We start from the raw sequence: 19,778 nt of genomic DNA on the forward strand, positions 1-19,778 counted from the left end.
GGATTCATCTGTGCCTGCCCAGTGCCAAGCCCAAGGCTGGGTGCTTCCTGGCACGGATGTCAGCAGACTTCCTAGCCCCTCGTGCCTGGCACTGGAGCAGAGTAGCGTGCTGCCCTGGGTGAGTTTGCCCATGTGACTTCACCTCTCTGTGTCTGTGTTCCCACCTGCAGAATTGACTCATTGTTTCCAAGGCACTGCTCTGCCCAAAGACAATGACCAGCAGTCCTCCCCACTCTGAGGATGGACAGCACATGACCTTTGGCTGTCAACTCCTTTGAGGTAGACCTAAGTCACAGAGAGCTCACCCAAAGCCTTGCCCTTCCCAGAGCAGCCTGTATCCAGTGGCTGAGTGACATTTTCTGTCTTAGAGCCTTTGCAGAAAGGGTTAGCTATTTCAGCCCAACAAGGAATCATCTGGCTGGCCACATTCACTTCAGTGCTCCCTGCGGGTAAACCAAGGCTTTATTGGCCCTTTGCGTTCCCTTGTGGAACTTCTATTCCATTGAGGTTCTTACAAGAATCATACAGAACCTACCCAGAGAAAACGTCAGGGCTCAATGTCAACTCTAACCTGATGGCTCAGAGGTACTTCTCCAGCTCTCATTTCTCCCCAACCTCCAGAGTTATGTCAGCTCTCTGACACCTCCACTTGGGTGTCCAGTAGGCATTGCAAACTCAACATGGCCCAAACTGATCTCCTTCCTGGTGATGCACCCTCTCCCTCTTCCAAACCTGCTCTTCTCACAGTCTCCCCATATCAGCGAGGACCTGCTCCCTCCTTTCTGAGGCTGGGCTAAAAATCTTGGAGTCATCCTTTGCTTTGTTCTTTCTCACACACATTACATCCAGTTCATCCAAAAGTCCTGTGGCTCCATCTTCGAACCAGCAGCCAGTTCTCACCCCTTCTGCCGCCATCATCCTGGTCCAAGTCACCAGAGTCTCCTACCTGATCATTGCAGTCATGCCCTCTGCACTCATCACCCTGCCTCGTCCTTATCCCCTTCAGTCTACAGTCTGCTCAGCAGCCATAGTGCCTGCTGCAAAATGTAATCCAGACCATATCATGCCTCTGCTCAAAACCCTGCAGTGGTTTCCAGTCTCATTCAAAATGGAGCCATGAGTCCTTCCCTAGCCTACAAGACCCTAACTGACCTGGCCTTGCTGACCTCCACAGATTCATCTCCTGCCTACTCCACTTAAGTTGCTCTGTTTCTACCAACTGACCACCTTGAATACACCATGGACTTTCCTGTCTCAGGGCTTTTGCACCTGCTGTTCCCTTTGTTCCCTTCAGATTATGCTGAAATGCCACCTCTCATGTCCTCCTCATTCACTATTTGGTTATTCTAGTCAATTTTTCTTCATAGCAGGAATCATCCACTGATCCATATCTGTATCTATATCTGTTTTCTACATGTACATGTACATCTATACCTGCATCTATGTTCTTTCTCCCCCCCCCCACTAGAATATACACTTTGTGAGACGTTGTCTATTTTGCTCTCTGATACAGCATCAAATATGCTTCATCTGGTTCATCTGAATTGAGATGTGCTGTCAGTGTGTAAAATACACACCAGATTTTGAAGACTTAGCACACACCAGAAAGAATATAAAATAGCTTTCTGGTAATTTTTGTACTAACTATATGTTAAGATGATAATGTTTTGGATGTATGCATACTATTAAAATTAATCTCACCTGTTCAATGTTTCTTTTTTAAATGTGGCTGCTAGAAAATCCTATTTCCATTGAACACATCTGTTTCAGAGAATGGAATGTAACATGGCTTGGGTTTTCTTTGTCTTGTGTTTCCCTCGCAGGGGGGCCTGGTTCCTTATTTTTAGGGAGCTGACCCCTGCCCTGGGCCTGGAGGTGGAGGAGGGATAAAGCAGCCATGGAGCTCTTCACTCCCTGGTGCTAAAAAGGGCCAAATCCTGCAGCCAGGCAGTGACCTTGCAGGCCAATGACTTGTTGAGTGGCCCCAGGACCCTGTCAGCAAGTCCATTCTGAGTCCTACCCTTATGCTTTGTGCCAAACACCGAGCAGAAGAGAGGAGGCCTCCTGTCCTAAAGGCAGCTTCTCTCCCTGAGGGGGGCAAGGCTTTCAGAAGGGAAACAGCCTGTAATTAGAACAGTAAATTGTGTGATCCTGATGGCATGTGTGGGATAAGGTGGACAGCAGGCTCCCAGCAGGTTGGCAGGGTCAGTACGTTTATCTTTCTAGAGCACTGGAAGGCCTTGAACACAGCAGGGTTCAGATGGGCCACCTTCTACCACTCAGCTTGTTTTGTTACACACCCAGGTACTGTTCTGAGTGCTGGGGGACCCTGAGGATGAGACACATGAGGCCCTCCCCTTGGCACTGCTGTCAGGGAAAACCACCGGTCCCATTTCAGGCTAAGAACGGCCTCCCTTCTTGCCTGGGTCCAACCCCGGCTCCGTCCCTTCCAGCCGTGGTAAGTCACTCCAGCCCTCAAGAACACTGTCTGTTCCCTTGCTTCTGATAGGGTCTCTTCAAGCCCTGGGGTTCCTCAGAGGTGAACAAGAAGGAAGATGAACAAGAACCAGGTGTGGGGCAGGGCTCCGTAAATATAACACTCCAAACAAAACTTCCAACCTTTGTTTATCATGAGTTGCTAAAATATTTTAAAACAACTTTGGGTTTTTTTTAATCAGAGTAAAACTATTACAAATTCAAATTGGATAGAGGACTTATGAGCAATTGGTCCACACTCTGGCCCAGCTTTTCTCTCCCTTGAAGGAAGCCTCTTAACTCTTTAAGCTGTGGAAGTGTCCTAAGCAGGCTAAATCCATTATATCCCTGGCTGTGTCCCACACTCTGAGGAGGACTCTGCTCTCTCCCCTGCATCCACCTTCCCCATCCACCTGTGCGTGCCACTATTGTTGGTCCCTATCTTGCTTCTCTTCGTAACTGTACACTTTTATTTTTAGTTTCACCAACTACAGATAGCACCAATAGATACAAATTTATATACCTTCTGTTTTGTTTCCCAGATGCAGAAGCACAAACTGGAGACAGCAGGAAGCTTGTTTCCCTGGGTCTCAGTTCTGCCCTCCAAGCCCCAAATCTGCTAGGACAGGGCCCTGCCTGGTTCTTCCTGCCTGCTGGAGAGCCCCACTCCAGCACTCACCTGTGTGAAACCATCCCTGCCTCCCAGCAGGGCTCCCTGTTCCCCCGGTGTCCCCACCACCCAGTGTGGTGGTCTCAGCCATCCTGCTGACCTTCCAGCCGGGGGCCTGTCTCCCTGTGGTTTGGGCAGTGAGATGATGGGCTTGCCCCTGTGGGAGAGAGATGAGGAGGCCAGTTCACTGGGCATTTAGCCAGCAAGTTCAATGCAGGATATTTGTCAGAATTACTCATTCTGGTGGGAATAGGTGCAATCTCATTTAACTCTTCCTTCCACGCCATGAGGAGGGTATTAACATCTCAGTGTTCAAATGGGGAGATTGAGGCACAGGGAGATTCAGAAACCTGCCCACAACACCCAGGCTGTGAAAAGTGGAGCAAGGGGCATGCCTGGGTGTGCAATTCACTATCACGTCACTGTTTTTATAGTCTCGGTAGCGTCTGTCAAAGCCAGTAATTATCCAGGTTACTTGCCTGTTGCCTGTTTTCCTCCATGAGAATGTTGGCCCCAGGAGCAGGATCCTTATGTGTTTTATCTCCCTCACTTGACAAAGTGCCTGGCGTAGATTGTGTGCTCAATAAACAGTTATGAAGATCTGGAAAGGACAGAATCTAGATCGGGTGGCCATGGAAGACCTCTCTGAGAAAGTGACATTAATTTTTTTTGCATTTTTTATTGTGATAAAATATACAGAACATAATATTTACCATTTTAGTCATTTTTAGGTGTCCAGTTCAGTGGCATTAAGCACATTCACCCTGTTGTGCAGCCATCCCCACCATCCATCTCCAGAACTCTTCATCTTCCCAAACTGGAACTCTGTGCCCACTGAACACTGACTTCCCATTGCCCTCCCTGGAGTCCCTGGCAGCCACCCCCCTACTTTCCATCCCAGTGAATTTAACTACTCTAGGGACCTCGTAGAAGTGAAATCAGACAGTATTTGACTGGCTTCTTTCATTGAGCATGATGTCTTCAAGGTTCATCCATGTTGTAGCCTGCGTCAGAATTTCTGCCCTTTTAAAAGCTGAATAGTACTCCATTGTATGGATAGACCACAGTTTGTGTATCCATGCATCTGTCGATGGACTTTGGGTTGCTTTCACCTCTTAGCTGTTGCAAACACTGCTGCTCTGAACATGGGTGTGCAAATACCTCTTCAAGTCCCTGCTTTCCATTCTTTTGGATATTTACCCGGAAGTGGATTGGTGGTGGGCCATATGACAACTATATTTTTTATTTTTTGAGGAACCACAATACTGTGGTTGGCAGCCGTTGCACCATTTTACATTCCCACCAACAGGGCACAAGAGTTCCAGTTTCCCCACATCCTCCTAACACTTGCTATTGTCTGTTGTTTTGATAGTAGTCATCCTAGTGACCATGTCAGGAGTCAACATCTGAGTGGAGACCAGGCTGGGGGGCGGGACGCCACGGCAGGGTGGGTGAGCAGGAATGTGCTGTGCGCAGGGAACTAAAGGAGGCCCATGTGGTTGGAGCCCCAAGGGGCCAGGTGAAGGGAGGTAGGAGCTGGGCTTGCACAGGTGGGCAGGGGCCCGACTCCTCAGAGCCTTGCAGCATGGTGAGATGTTTAGATTTTATAAGAAGCAATTGAAGAGCTTTAAGTTGGGCAGTGGTGCACCCGGTTTCCATTTTTAGAAGATGTTGCTGGCAGCTGGGTCGCATTCCGGCAATCTACTGCTGTCTAACAAAGCACCCCCAAACCGAGAGCTCTTAAACAGCCATTTTATTTTGCTGGGTCAGAAATCTGGGAAGGCTGGATGGTTCATCTGGGCTGCCCGTGGTGTCGGGGGGTGCCAGCTTCTTCATCTCGTCTGGTGCCCCGGTGGCCTCTCCCTCACCCTCCAGGCCATCACTGTGTGACCTGAGCTTCTCGCATATGGTGGGCTCCGCTCTGGGGGTTAGAGGAGGGGTTGCACTTCTCACACAGCAGAAGTAGAAGCCTGAGGGCCAGATAAGAGCTACATCCCAAACTGGCACAGCTTCACTTCTGCCACATTCCATCAGGTGAAGCAGTCAGGGGGCCGCCTGGATTCAAGGGGGTGCAGGAACGGGTCACTCTTCACGGGGGTGGGGCAGCGAGCCACACTGTGGAAGAGCACGAGCAGTGAATGTACCCTAAGTGACAATGAGGGTTACCTGGAGGTTGTTAGTCCAGGGAGAGCTGAGCGTGTGGGGCTAGGCTGGTGGCCTTGGGAAGAGGGGAGGTGAACAGGTGAACAGGTTAGGGAGATGTGGACAGCAGTACGCACAAAATTTGGTGATTGAGTAGATGGGGCGAGGGAGAGGAAGAGGAAAGACTCCGAAGGTTGTGGCTCAAGCCACTGTGTTAACTACGCCTTTATTTTCTGATGCTTTGATATCTCTGGGCCGTGCTGACCCCAGAAGGACTGCCTCTTCCAGGCTTAGCCAAGTCCTAGACAGTAAAAGATGATTTTTGAATGTGCCTTTTCCCAATACAAAATCCAGAGTCCACACATCCCCGCCCCTGATATCAGGCTCTCACACTTGGGGGGCTTCTAGCCACCTGCCCTAATCATCCAGGGCTAGCTATTGACAACTCGGAATAGCCCTCTGCCCCAGAGCCCTGAAATTATGCAAACCGTTACCCTGCTTCCCCTGTTCCTTCCTGAAGACACCACAGTAAACGTTCTTGCCCATCTTCCCTTAGCTGCAGCCTCCTGACTGTCCCTGGGGCTGACCCTGTGGCCCCGTGTGGTGTGGCCTGGGAGTAAAACAAGCTATCTTTTCAATGGCAGTCATCTTTTTGATCTGTTGGCCTCACCAAACCTGAATAATAATAAAATCTACATTTTACAGGAGTCACTGAGATCAAGGCGCCCCAGGTGTTTGCGCCAGGGGAGCATAGCCTTCTCCTTTCACCAACCGGCTGCCTTCTTTGGCACTCCAGGCTGGAAGAGAAAGGGCAGAGAACGCCCATGCTGTGGTGTTGAGCCCACCCATCCCCTCCCCGCTGCACTGACCATTTCTCTCGTGGGAGTGTTCCCATGGCAACCAAGTGACAATGGCCAATCCCCTTCTCCAACAGGTGGGCTCAACTGAGAATGGAGGGATGGAGAGTGGATGAATGGGTTGTTTCTCTTAATTAGGCAGTATACAGCTATGGTTCCCTCTACATTAAAAAACCTTCCAGGAGAAATCGGAAATATTCCTCCTTTTTCCATTTCTAACACAACCACTGTTTTCTTTTCTCCTGGACTCAGGACCCCCTTAGCCCCAGAGCTCTGAGATTATTCAAACCTACCAACCCAAGCCTGTTTACCCTGCTTCACCCATCCCTTCCTTTTTCTAAATTTTGCTTTTATTTATCCGTCCAATGGGCATTTCCGTTTTGTCCATTTATTTGTTTATTTCCTTTGTTCTTATTTATTTGTTCAGTGGACATTTCCATTCTGTCCACCACAGCCACCACGTACAGAGCTGTGAGTGCTGGCCGTGAGCTGGGTGGGGTGGTGACCTTCCACTTAGCACCCCCATCGTGACCTTTCCTGTGATGCTTCTTGGCCTCCTGGTTGGTGGTTTTTGACGGCTGAGTGCTGTCATAGAGGGGAGCAGGGTGGGTGCTTCTGACCTACAGCTGTTGAGTACGATAGGATGGCCACAGCTGAGGAAGGACGTCATGAAACAGGGCCAGGTCCAAACATGCCGTGAGTGAACGTGCTGTGGCCGGGCTGCCAGATCTGAGGGAGGGTGTCTGAGGGCGCAGCCAAGTCTAAGAGCCAAGTCACTGCGGGCAGCAACGCTGGGTGAACCGTGGCCAGGCTGGGCAGGAGCCGATGGCCAACTGCTCCGAGGTTAAATTTAGCTGCTGCAGCCCAGGACAGCAGGGGCACTGGGGAGTCCCAGGCAGATGCACCATACGCTGTCTAAGCGGTCCTGGCATTGGGCATGTGGAAGGGTCCCCATTTGGGGGGCATTATTTTAAAATGCCTCAATAAAGAAAAAAGAAAGGAAGGGGAAGCTGTTATAGAATAAAAGAGACTTAAAAGAAGCACAGAGGCCAAACACAACGCATCGCCCTTGTTTGCATCCTGATTCCAACAAACCAACTCCAAAAAGTTATCTTAAGACATTTGGGAAAATTTGAACATGGCTGTGAATTAAAAGATATTAAAGAATTATTAATTTTGCTGGGTATTATGATATTATGATTAGATTTTTAGAGTCCTTATCTGCTAGAGACACATTGAATTATGTATGGATAAAATAAAATAATGTCTGGGGTTTGCTTTAAATACTAAAAAAAAAAGTGTGTGTGTGTGTGTGTGTGTGCATGTGTGTATTGTGGGGGAAGATGAAACAATATTGGCTGTGGGCCGATAACGGTTGAAGCCGGGGATGACACATGGGCTCATTATCATATTCTCTCTACTTTTGTGTAGGTTTGACATTTTCTATAATAAAATGCTAAAAAGTTCTTCATCCAATATATTCTTGCTCATGGCTTTTTGCACTTCTTTTGCACTGTTTCCTGAGGATGAGTCCCCAGGGGTGGGATTACCAGATACAGGGCTGGACACTTTGTGGCTCTGGACATGGGCTGTCAAGGTGCTCTTCCATAGGACAGTACGGGTTTACGCAGCTCTGAGCCTGGGGGGCGGGGTGGGCACGCTTGCTGGGCAGCCTTGCTGGCAGTTATTTCAATTTTCCACTGTCACTAATTCGACAGGTATACAATTATCATTATTTCATTTCCGGTCCTTGGGTGAGGGGTGGGTGAAGCATTGGCTCCTGGTGAGAGCCCCAGTCCCTGGCCCCATGCACCTTTACCTGTAGGAGCTTGTGTTTGGATAAACGTTTGTGACCTACAGATGATGTTGACCCTCTACCCTTTTGATGCAAATGTCTCCAAATCTTTTTTAGTTTCTGATGTCCCCAGAATTTTCATGTTGATATTGTTAATTCTATTATTTCCTTCTTTGATTTCTTTGATTGCAAGGTGTTAACTCTTGTGAATACCTGCCGAAGCTTCAACTGTTTCCACTCGGTTTTCTACGGTTGGATTATTTATAGTCAGATCTTCCATTTATCTCAAATTTAATGGAGTCTTTGGTGTTTAGATCCTTTCCCCCAAGTTTTTTCTCCACATATCTCAGCATCATTTTATAAGTTGTTTTTCCCTTTGCCATCATTTAGTCTTGATTATTTTGTGAGTGATGAATCCTCCTGTATCTGATGGGGGTCTATTTCAAGGCTCTGAATTCTTTCCTCCAGCCGCATCTCAATTTGGGGGCCAGCGCCACACCCTCTTTCAGTTACTGCTACGTTAGTATGTCCTGATCTCTGGCAATCCTGGGATTCACACCCAGGCCTGTCAGATTCCAGAATTGCTCCTGCACTTACCTCCCCATGGTCCCCAGTGCCCTGTCCTGGAATCAGGAGACTCCAGTTGAATTCTAGTTCTGCCACCGGTGGTGTGCTTGGACCAGTCCCATACACTATCTGAGCCTCACCTGTAAAAAGAGGCAATGTGTGACTTGTCACCCACACAAAATGCCTGCATTTAATAGGTACTCAGCACATGCTTGCACTTCGAGATTTGAAAGCACACTCTGGGGGTAACTGAGCCTGCAACTTGGATGGGCTTAGAAGGAGTCGAGGGCATCTCCTCCATCCCTCTTGGCAACGCTGGGAACACCCCAATGAGGGGGTCCCTGCCAGCCTGCAGAGCTGGGGGGTGAGTACCAGCTCAGGTGCAGGGCACTGAGGCACCTCACACCTGAGCGAGCCATAGCTGCTGATGACCCTGTTTCTATGGTTACCACCTCAGAATGGGGTCAGAGGCTGGGGAGCACCCAGGCACTCTGCCAAGGAGGGGACAGGAGGTGTGACTGGCCCCAGGGCGGGAAGGGCTGGGCTGTATGTCCCTCTTGGACAGCAGAGGTGGGCCACAAGCCACAGGTAGGGGATGTCACTGAGCTGAGCCAGAGAACCAAGCTTGGTCAGGCACGGTCATGGAGTATGTCGGTCCTGCTCTCTGAGGAGCAGGCACGGAGATGGGATGCGAGGTGTAAGAGGCTCGTGGGGAAGTGCCCGTGGAGGATGAGGGGAAGGAGGAAGGAGTATGCATTGTCAGGGAAGAGCCTTAGGTCGGGGTCTGGGGCCAGCACCCATGAAAGGAGAGGGAGAAGGAGGGAGTACGGGGGAGGGAGAACCGCAGACTGCAGGGCAGCTTGGAGAGAGCTTGGCCATGCTGGGTGGACAGCCCCAGAGCTCAGACTGCCCGCAGGGGAGGCCAGGTTGGGCAGGAGCAGCCCCCTCCAGGACCTGTTGGGCTGGGTCCTTGACTTCTGCCGAAGCTGCCCTGGATCCTTGAAGTGCAGGAGTTACCAGGAGGATCTCTCCAGAAGGGAGCAGAAGCTGTCCCTTGCAGCCATCCCTCACTAACTGTGTGGACTTCCGGAGTCCCCGCTCTGCCCCTCGGGTGCTGACATGGCAGGGTGCGGGGGGAGGTGGCACTAGAGAGTTGTCCCATCGGGGCAGGGAAGCAGCATCATGCCAAGCCCAGGTAAGGCTGTCATGCCTCCTATGCTCCCACCTCTCCGTGCCAAGCCCCAGGCTCCAGTATTATTCAGGGAGACGCTGGGGACCACACTGATGGCTCCCAGGACCCCAGCACGATGGACGGCCCTGGGGCGGTGCTGGAGAGACTGGGGCACAAGGACCTCTAGGTGTGTGCCAGTGGGGAGAGGAGCTGTGCAAGCGAGTGGGCAGAGGAGGTGCTGCATGCCCGCTTGGAGGGACTTCTGGGGGTGGCACAGGTGAAGGGACGTTCCCTGGAGGCCTGGGCTGAGAGCTGGGCTGTGGATGGTGAGGAAAATTTGGAGAGGAGGAAGCAGAGGAATATGAGGACACTGGGGAAAGGGACCACGTGAGCAAGTGCGTGTCCAGCACTTGGTGGGAGGGCAGAGCCAGAGAGTGGAACACAGGGCGTTCAGGAGGTGGGAAGTTACTCAGGAATTCAGGGAGGGCCTTAATGCCACTGCACCTACTGGCGGCTGGCATTTGAAATAACAGAATTCCTTTCTCTTGTGATCTGCCTCCGTGGCCTCTGACTCATCTTGGACTGGCCCTGGGCCACTTTGCTCCAGCCACGCAGGTCCCTCCCTTCCCGAGGGCTCAGAGCCTGTGTACTTGCTGTTCCCCCTGCCCAGAGCACTTTTCCCATGAGAGCTCTTGTTCATCCTTCAGGTGTCAGCCCAGATGCTCCTTCCCTGAAGAGGTCTCTCTGCTCCCCGCTTCTCAGACACCCCACCCACAGTCACTCGTTATTACATCACCTGCCTGGCTGTCTTCATAACATCACAACCTCTAATTACCCTGATCATGTTTTTGGTTTGCTTGTTTATCATCTGCCTCTCCCCATGGGTTTGTCAGCAACTAGAGGGTGGGGATTTTATCTGTCTGGTTCAAGACTGTAGCCCCAGAGCGAATCCATGGTGCCTTTAAATCCCTACACCATGGGGGTGGGGTATTGGCCCACTTAGTCTTCCATGAGGAAGCAGAGAGTCACCACCCTGTGACACGGTGGGGAGGGGCTGTGGATTTCAACAGCGCGGGGGAAACCACCAGGTAGACCCTTCCTAGCCAAGCAGCCCTGTACAGGTCAGCGGCCCCCTCCGGGTCTCTCCCTGGTCATTTATGAAACACAGGAAAGCATGTGGGTCACAGGCGGGGTGGGCTGGACAACCGCGGTGGGAATGCCGTGCACGGGGCCAGGCCACAGATGTCCCCGGCCTGGCCACCCCCCCCCCCACCACGGGAGCGGCTCTTCCCAGCCCATGGCAGCTGCCCTTCTGATGGAGCTGGAGGCCTCTGCGCCGGCACAGGAGGAGGCCCTCCGCGGGGTGGGCTGATGTGTGAGGGATTTATGGGACAATGCTCGAAATGAAAAGCAATTCAATCCAATCCTAGGGTGGCAAGAGGCTTCCTGGAGCCTCGCTAAGTGGGTCTGGAGCGGTGATCAGCGTTGCAAATCTATTAGCCTGCTCTCGGCATCTGGGGCCGCTGCGTGCATGAGTCATCGGGGTAGGGAGCCAGGAAGCTGGCGCGGCCAGCCGGCTGCTCATCAATTAAACTCCTCTCCGTTTAATTAAGACATAAAACATCACCCTGCATGTCTGCAAGAGGGGCTGGACACCCGGGGCCTCGGCAGCCGCTGCAGCTGCCCCCTGCCTCCCTGTGTCAGACACCCGCCAGGCCACTAGGCACATGGGAAGTCACATTGCCTGTTTTCCTGCCCGGGACGCAGCATCTCTGATGGAGGCGCCAGCTTGCACACTGCCTGTGACATGCCGCTCACCACCTCCTTCCCTCTGCTGACTCAGGTGGGCCAGGCAGGGTGGCACAGGAGCGTGGCCTCTGGAGCCAGCTGCCTAGGGTCGGACTGCTTGGCTGTTCACCAACTCTTACCCTCTCTGTGCCTCAGTTTCTCTGCCTCTATGTGGAAGGATAGGAATAGTATCTGTGTGTAGGGTTATTTTGAGGATTAGGTGAGTTAATGCTCACAGAGCACTTGGGCCTAAGCCCAGAAAGTAGACATCCTCTCTGCATCCACAACTGGAGGGCCCTCCTACCTCCTACTGTGCCTGCCGGCCCTGCACTGACAATGCATTGCAGCCAGCCCTCATCCTCTAGGCCACACGTGACATGCTGGGTCCAGCTTACCCTCTGCACTGGGAAGTCTGAGGACAGAGCCTGGCCTGATTCACCCCCATGTCTTCAGTGTCCAGCACAAGCCCTCACATAGGCTCAGGGACTGCAGGTTTCTTGTATGAATGAATGAATGAATGAATGATGTGAATTCTTCCCTCTTGGACTTCTTTGGGCCCCAGAGAGTAAGATAAAAAGGGATGCTGTGCAAGACAGTTGCCAGGCCTGGCATCAGGCAGATCCAGTTAGAGTTCCAATTTACGTCTCTGAGCCTCAGTGTTCTCATCTGCAAAGTGGGCACCACACAGACACCCTTGGTCACCTGCTCAGTATCCATTCCTCTCTTCTTTCTCCTTATTTTGGGGGAGGAATGGCTATTATCTCAGCACAGCTGGAAAAGCCTCTCTTTTCCAGGCTCCCTTGCAACTGGGGTTGGTCACGGGACCCCAACCAACTAATGAAATGTCAGCTGAGTCTTCTGCGGGTTCTGGGAAGTCAAGCCTGGCACTGTGCCCTCTTTCCCACTTCCTGCCTCCAACTGGAATGTGAGGTCTGAGGGGCGGGTGTGGGAGCCAAAGCCAGCTAGGATGGCAGGGCGGAGGGACAGAAAGAGCGAGCTTCCTGCCCACACCAGAGAGCGGCAAGCCAGAGCCCGCACTGCTGCCTCTGGGCTCCTCACCATATGACAACAATGCCCTGCTGGCTTAAGCTTCTGAAGTTGGGGTCTTCTGTTTCTTAGAGCCAAGTGCATTCCAAACGGATGAAGAGATGTCACCCCACACGAAGCACACAACCCCCACGCCAGGGCCTTGCACAGAGCAGGTGCTCACACCAGCCTGGCTCACCGATCTACTGACCGGCCTGGCAAGGCTCTGCTCTTTCAGAACTGGCCATGGAATGTGCCCCCAGCCACAGCTTGCCCTTCGGGACTGGGCCAGAGCCCGGCAGTGGGAGGTGGCATGGGAGACGCTCTAGGAGAGGGAGAGCAGAGCACTCTGTGGTCTCAGCAGGAGTCGCCCCCGAGATGACCCAGGCAAGTGGCATGGCTTTTTCACAAGAAAATGAGAGGGACAAGCAGTTCAGATAAGGGACCCCTAGGCGGGGAAGCCCAAGGCAGTGACTCCTCTTACCTGGCTCCTGGGGGCATGATAGGGATGTAGGAAAATCAGGTTGGGGTGGGACCATCCTTGGTCAGGCTGTAAACCAGCGTCCCCCAGACCTCTGTCATTGTGCATTTGGTCATGGCGTTGGACCATTTATGCTTTTGTTTACTTCATAAGTTCCTTTAATTTTGTTCACTTTAAACACCCTAAACAAATGTGTCTGTGGAGCTTCACAAAAAACTCAAAAGCCAGGACCACCATCGCTGAAGGTAAGTAAGTGTGAAGCAAACACAACGAATGCCTACAACTGACAACAGCACTCAGTTCTAGCCTGCTCTTCCACCCTGCCAAGGCCCTGGGCCTGATGCCTACTCTCTCTCTCTCTCAAAAAGGAGATTAAAGCGTATTAGAGAGATGTTAAAGGCAGTTTAGAAGCAAACTGAGGCTTTCTGAGGAAGGTAATAAGTAAGACTGGGTGAGAATTAAGAGGGTCTTTACATCCCCATGACGTGATGCCTGATTTAATGCCGGATCGATGCAGGACTGACAGCAGCGCCTCTGAGGACCGCGAGGCCACTGTGGGGTTGTGAGCAAGAAGAAAATATAACCAGTGAGTGCGTTACTGGGGGAGGCATGATCTGACTCATGGAGAGCAAATGGAGATGTGAGATCCTTCAGAAGAGGAAGAGGATCTCGTGGGAGAGCGGCAGCAGGGGGAAGGGACGCCTCCAAGGCATTTTCTCCATCTCCTTCTGCCATCTTGAGGGCCTGGCTCTGCCTTGCCAGTCAGTACAGCTGAGGCTGCAAGAGTCTGTTCCTGCTTTGATTCTCCTTCTTCCTTGGTGGGAATTATCCTCAGATGGGAAAGAGGGGCCCATACCTGGGTCACAGGAATGCAGACTGAGATGGGGAGAGAGCACCAGCCAGATCCCAGAATTTCCAATCCTTGGATCATGTCCTTGGAACAACATCTCCCAGAACCAATGTTCTTCCAATCTTCCCAGGTGAGGGAAGCAAGGACATAGAGTTGCTACCAGGATGGAGATGGACAAAAGATGCTTCCATCTTTCAAAGGGTAGATTGGAGGGGCTGGAGCCCCATGAGCTGGAGTATATCAGCCCCAGGAAAAATTCTACCATAGATCATCACATGCACAGTTCGAGAACACTTAGAAACCAAAGAGCAATCATTAGAAGTTCACGGGTTCACTAAGGAACGTGTCAATGGGAAACCAATGTCATTTGCCACAAGTAGACAGTACCCATCAACTAAATACAGGAGAACAGAACAATGCCACTCACTAGATACTGTTCTAGCCACTCTCAGTCTCCATCTACTGCACTTTTATGGGGCTTAAAAGGAGTTTTCCTTAAATGGAGAGAAGAAACATTTCAAGGCAACAGCTAATATCACCCAAGATTCTCATGGGCAATCAAGAGTAAAACAGAGCTCTCAGTTATGACCATTTATTTTTTAATTTATTTTTATTGAGGTATAATTGACATATAACATTATATTAGTTGCAGGTGTACAACATGATTTGATATTTGTATACATTTCAAAATGATCACCATCCATCACCTTAAATAGTTCAAACAATTTTTTTTTCTCATGATGAGAATGTTTCAGATTTACTCTCTTAGCAACTTGCAAGTACACAATACAGTATTATTAACTATTTCCACCATGCTGAACATTACATCCCCATGAATTATTTATTTTATCACTGGATATTAGTACCTTTTGACATCATTCATCCACTTCTCCCACCCCACCTCCTGTCTCTATATGACCATTTTTATAAACAGTTATTTTGGGGTAAATTCTGGCTAATGCAATAACACATTGGGAAACTGCAAAGGGGGGTATAACTCTTGTAAACAAGCCGGCAAAATTATCATTAATTAATGTATGTGCAATTACATCTCCCTGAATAAATAGAAAATTCATTACAGTTTAAGGGACTTCTGTAAGGTAGCTGAATGAAGGGTAAATATACACATGTAAATAACCCCCCTATAAATATAAAAAGCCAGTTAAACAACTGTGGTAGGCATAGAGATGTGCCACCCAGAGCTTTCTTCATAGAAGGACTGTTGCTCCATCTGCTGGGAGTGCAGTCAGCAGATAGCCTTCAGATAGAGCCCCTCAGGGATGGCATCAGAGACAAAGAGCCATCCAATCAAGAACACACCCTACCCAAGACACATCTAATGACTGAGGGAGGCAGGGGTCAAAGTCACCACGACAGCTCTGATGGGCTCCCCATCACAGCTTGCCCTCTCTCTGCTCAATCTTGCTTCATTCCCCTCTCTTCCATGGCAGTGGTCCCAGAAGTCACCTTCTTGGAGAATCCAACATATAACAATGATGCTATGGGGAAATGTCCCATTCCTGGTAGCAAGAGAAAGCATAAAATAGGAAAGGATTTCATAGAGACTTTCATAGAAAAAATTAAAAGCAGGGCAGAGAGTCCTGGTTCAGGATAAAGGACTACCAAAGGCTAGAGTTGCCTCTTCTTGTGCTCTATCCATACTGATAATGAAAATATTCCACAATTTAGAAGAAAAAGGACCATCCCCCTTGCAAATAAGCAGGAGACTCCGTGATGGACCTGAAACTGTGAGGAATCTCCCAAATGGAGAAAACTGCCACCCAGACAGGGTAAGGGGTTTTGGCCAGAACAGAGGAACACAAGTAGGGGTCAGCAGCTGTTTGAGGGATGCCAATGCGATCCTTAAGCCCCACTTGAGGAGGGGCTAGGAGGCTAATCTTCAGGAGTTTCTAAAAGCTGTCATTAAAAAACACTAACCAAACACTATCAGTAATACCACTAGAGAGATAAGAACTATAACTTTATCTATAAAACAAAGGCGGAGGGTTTTGAAAAAAATAGAGATTGTGGAAATGAAGTATATAATATTTCATGTGAAAGACTAATAGATGGGGCACACTGCAGAACAATGCAGCACAATGGAATGAAATAGATGGGAAGTTTGAAAGAACAGTTAGAGGACATTGAATCTAGAAGTTTTAATATCTATCTAGTAGGGACTCCTGAATGGAAGGAAAGAAGGACTAGATAGGAAGCAATATTTTCAAAAAATAAGATGGAGAACCTGTTAAACCAAAGAAATAAATCGATCTTCAAATTAAAAACACACCAGTGTAGAGGAGAGCAGACCACTGTAAAACAAAGAACTAGACACATAATGGTAAAATTTCATTACACCAAGGATACCAACTCAACCCTGATAGTTATCAGCAAAATACATGGACTATCTACAGAGAATGAGATTCAAATGAAATCAGCAAAAGTGAAGGGAAGAAATTAAAGAATGGTGTCTTTCAAGTGCCAAGACACAGTAACTCTGCAGCTAGCTTCCTATACCTAGCCATACTGTCAGCAAAGGCTGACAATGAGGTGAAGGTGTTTTTGCATATAAAAGTATTCTAAGAAGTTTGCCACTCTCACAGATCTCACTGAGAAAATTAATAAAGCAGGTACTGGAGTAATGAAAAAAAATCCAGGAGGAAGTTGTGAAAGACAAGAAGCAATGGTGAGCAGAGACATATGTTAAAGGTATATGGTTTACAGAAATATTGATTGAAAATAGTTTGGGATATGTGAGAAGAGCAGAGGGGGGTAAAATGATGCCAAGAAAATAGTCTCTGTTGAGGAAGAATAATCGTATTGATTCACTCAATTAAGAGTAGCAAATGTGGGGTGCCTGGGTGGCTCAGTTGGGTGCCTGGGTGGCTCAGTTGGTTAAGCGACTGCCTTCAGCTCAGGTCATGATCCTGGAGTCCCAGGATCGAGTCCCACATCGGGCTCCCTGCTCAGCGGGGAGTCTGCTTCTCCCTCTGACCCTCCCCCCTCTCATGCTCTCTCTCTTTCTCATTCTCTCTCTCTCTCTCAAATAAATAAAAAAAATCTTTAAAAAAAAAAAAAAAAAAAAAGAGTAGCAAATGTGAATGGATTAAACATGTCTATTAAAAGATAAAGACTGACAGGTAAATATTAACACACATGAAGGAGGTGTAGTAATAGTATAGGACAAAATAAAATACAAGGCAAAAAACATTTTAAAGAAGCAAAGATAATGGATCAGTCATGTTCTGGAAGGAAACACTTGAAGGGTTAATAGAAAAGTTACTAGTGAAATGAAAATTTATTTACAGAGGTATTGGCGGGCTGAAGGAACCAACAAGAGATGGCAAGGCACCCAAGTACTAGCCTAGGTCTCCAGAGGATGGGGACAGGGTGATGTTCTTAGGATCCAGGGCAGTTGTGGCTGGAAGAGGGGGCAGTGGCTGCAGTCTTTGATAAGAAATGCAGCTATGTCCATCCCACAGCCCTGCAGGGAGAGATTGGGTGGTGGGAGAACCTGGAACTTGAGCTCACTCCCCTCCCACCCTCTGGTATCCTGGAAGCCAGGGAGGGCAGGGATCAGAAGCTGCAGTCCATCCGAGGCCAGCCTCTAGGGTACCAAACAGGGCAGAAAAGGGGGCTTGGGATGCAAGTAGAAAATCATCACCAAGATGTACATTTCATACATGAAAGGAACAACCACTGAAGAAATATCATGAGCACAGCTTTTATTATATGCAATAACAAACTTGAAAATCTGTAAAGCAAAAATGATAGAACTATGAGGGGAAGTGGGACAATCCACAAGGCTCTCTCATAAAGGATCACACTGAGATGGTGAGAACATTGGAAATCTTCATGATATGATTGAATAGTATCAATGAAAACAATAAAGCAAGATATTACTAATTAGATGGAAGTTTCTAATGATAACACTGGAGCTGGTGAGAAGGGGTGAATGAAAGGATTTTGAGAAACTAGTATATTTTGGGAGAAAGAATACAGATGTTAGTTAACACCAGAATTTCAATAATATGTGTGTATGTGTTAATTTAAAGATAATGACTAGAAGAGCAGAAACAAAAGGTATAACTTTCAAGAAAGTAGAGAGGAAAAATGGAACAAAAAGAATTAAATGAGGAATGTCAGGATGGGAAAAACAGCAAAAGTAATAAATAGAAAAATTAAACTGGGAAGAATAAATGCAAATGGATTATATTAATCTATTAAAAGATAGGGCCTCTCAAATTGGATTAAAACAGAAAATCCAGCTATACTTTATTTACAAAAGACATACCTAAAATGGAATAAAGAGAAATGGGAAAAAAACAATAATACAAAAGATAGAACAGGCAAATGTAGACAAAAAGAAAAGTGTAACCGTTATGTGGGAAGATGTAATTGAGGGTAAAAATGTTAAAAAGAACAAAGAAGCGTACTTAATTTTGATAAAAGACACATTCCACCAAGAATAAATCACCTCTATTGGCCTAAAAAAGAAGCTTCAAAATATTTAAATAAATCCATAAATATGGGGGATTTAACAACACACCCTTCTCGGGAAGTGACAGATCAAGTAGAAAAACAAGAGAAAAGGATAAAAGCGTCCATTTTTCAGAGACTGAAAGTATTAGCACACGCACATGCCCTGCGGACCAGTGGTGAGCCCACGGAGGCCTGAGCCAAAGGCTGTAATCCCTACTCTGAAATGGGGGCAGTAACCCCAGAACCAGCTCAAATGCACATGTAGGGCTAGGGAGGTGGGAGATAGGCTCCTGCCTCTGATGGCTTCCTCTGTCTCCCCAACATGGAGGCTACCTGGTGAACCTCTGAGAGTGGGACTAGGGCAAGAGTGACTGTCCCTGCCCTTTGTGCCTTTCAGCTTTCTCACAGTGCAACCAGCTCTTTACTTTTGGGCTTTGGGGACACGAGAGAGGTCTGAAAATATGTATTTTAGGAATTAGCCTCACAATAGTAGCAGCCCATGTGTTCATACTGGTCCTGTGGGCTCCTGAAAGAGGTCTTCTGGGGCGCCTGGGTGGCTCAGTCAGTTAAGCATCTGACTCTTGGTTTCCACTCAGGTCATGATCTCAGGGTTGTGAGATGGAGTCCTGCAGGGGAGTCTGCTTGAGATTCTCTCCCTCTGCCCCTCCCCCACTCATACTCTTCTCTCTCTCTCAAATAAATAAATAAATTAAAAAAAAAAAAAGAGGTCTGCTCCTCTCCTGGGGCCTTGGTGGATGGGCTCCCCTCTGCCCATAAGGCCCTTACTCCCTGACCCCTTCTCCTAGTGAGGGTGATTCCTAATCCCCCTTTAGACTCAGCTCAAAGTCCCCTGGTTGGTCATCTTTCCCTGACCTCTGGTAACTAAATCAATTACATACCCTGGACTCTCTCCTTGCCAGTATCTAACACAATTCTGGCTATACCTGTTTCTGGGATAAACAGATTATTGGATCACTCCAACCAGCTTCTTGGCTATGATTAAGTTAGGGGAGGTGCACCATTTGATAGTGGACTCTGAAACTATATTCTCCTTCGAGTCACACCTGGTCAAACACCTGCCCCCCCCCTCCCCCGCCCCGGCCCTGACCTATCTCACTTTTACCTGGTATGTCTGGGCCCCTCTATCCCTAGTTGAGAGCAACAATGTAGGGCAGAGGCCATCGCTGCTTGGAGCTCACAATGCCCCAGTGGTGGCCACCTCCCTGTCCTAGAATGTTCCATGCCAATCCTTCCAAGCACAGAGCCAAAAAAGGACATCCTAGGACATCAGGCATCAGACAGGTGGGTCGGATGTGATGGGGTCAGATGTGAGATCCTATTTGGATTGGGGAGGGGGTAATCTACTCTGGACAGAGGGCCATTGGCCCTTCCCTCCCACAGCCCTAATCCCCTGCTGCCTCCCCTTTGCTCAGCAGTTCCCTCTCCACATGCCCCTTACAAGACTGCCCTCTCC

The sequence above is a fragment of the Halichoerus grypus genome, chromosome 1 (assembly GCF_964656455.1).
Source record: "Halichoerus grypus chromosome 1, mHalGry1.hap1.1, whole genome shotgun sequence".
Lineage (NCBI taxonomy): Eukaryota > Metazoa > Chordata > Mammalia > Carnivora > Phocidae > Halichoerus > Halichoerus grypus.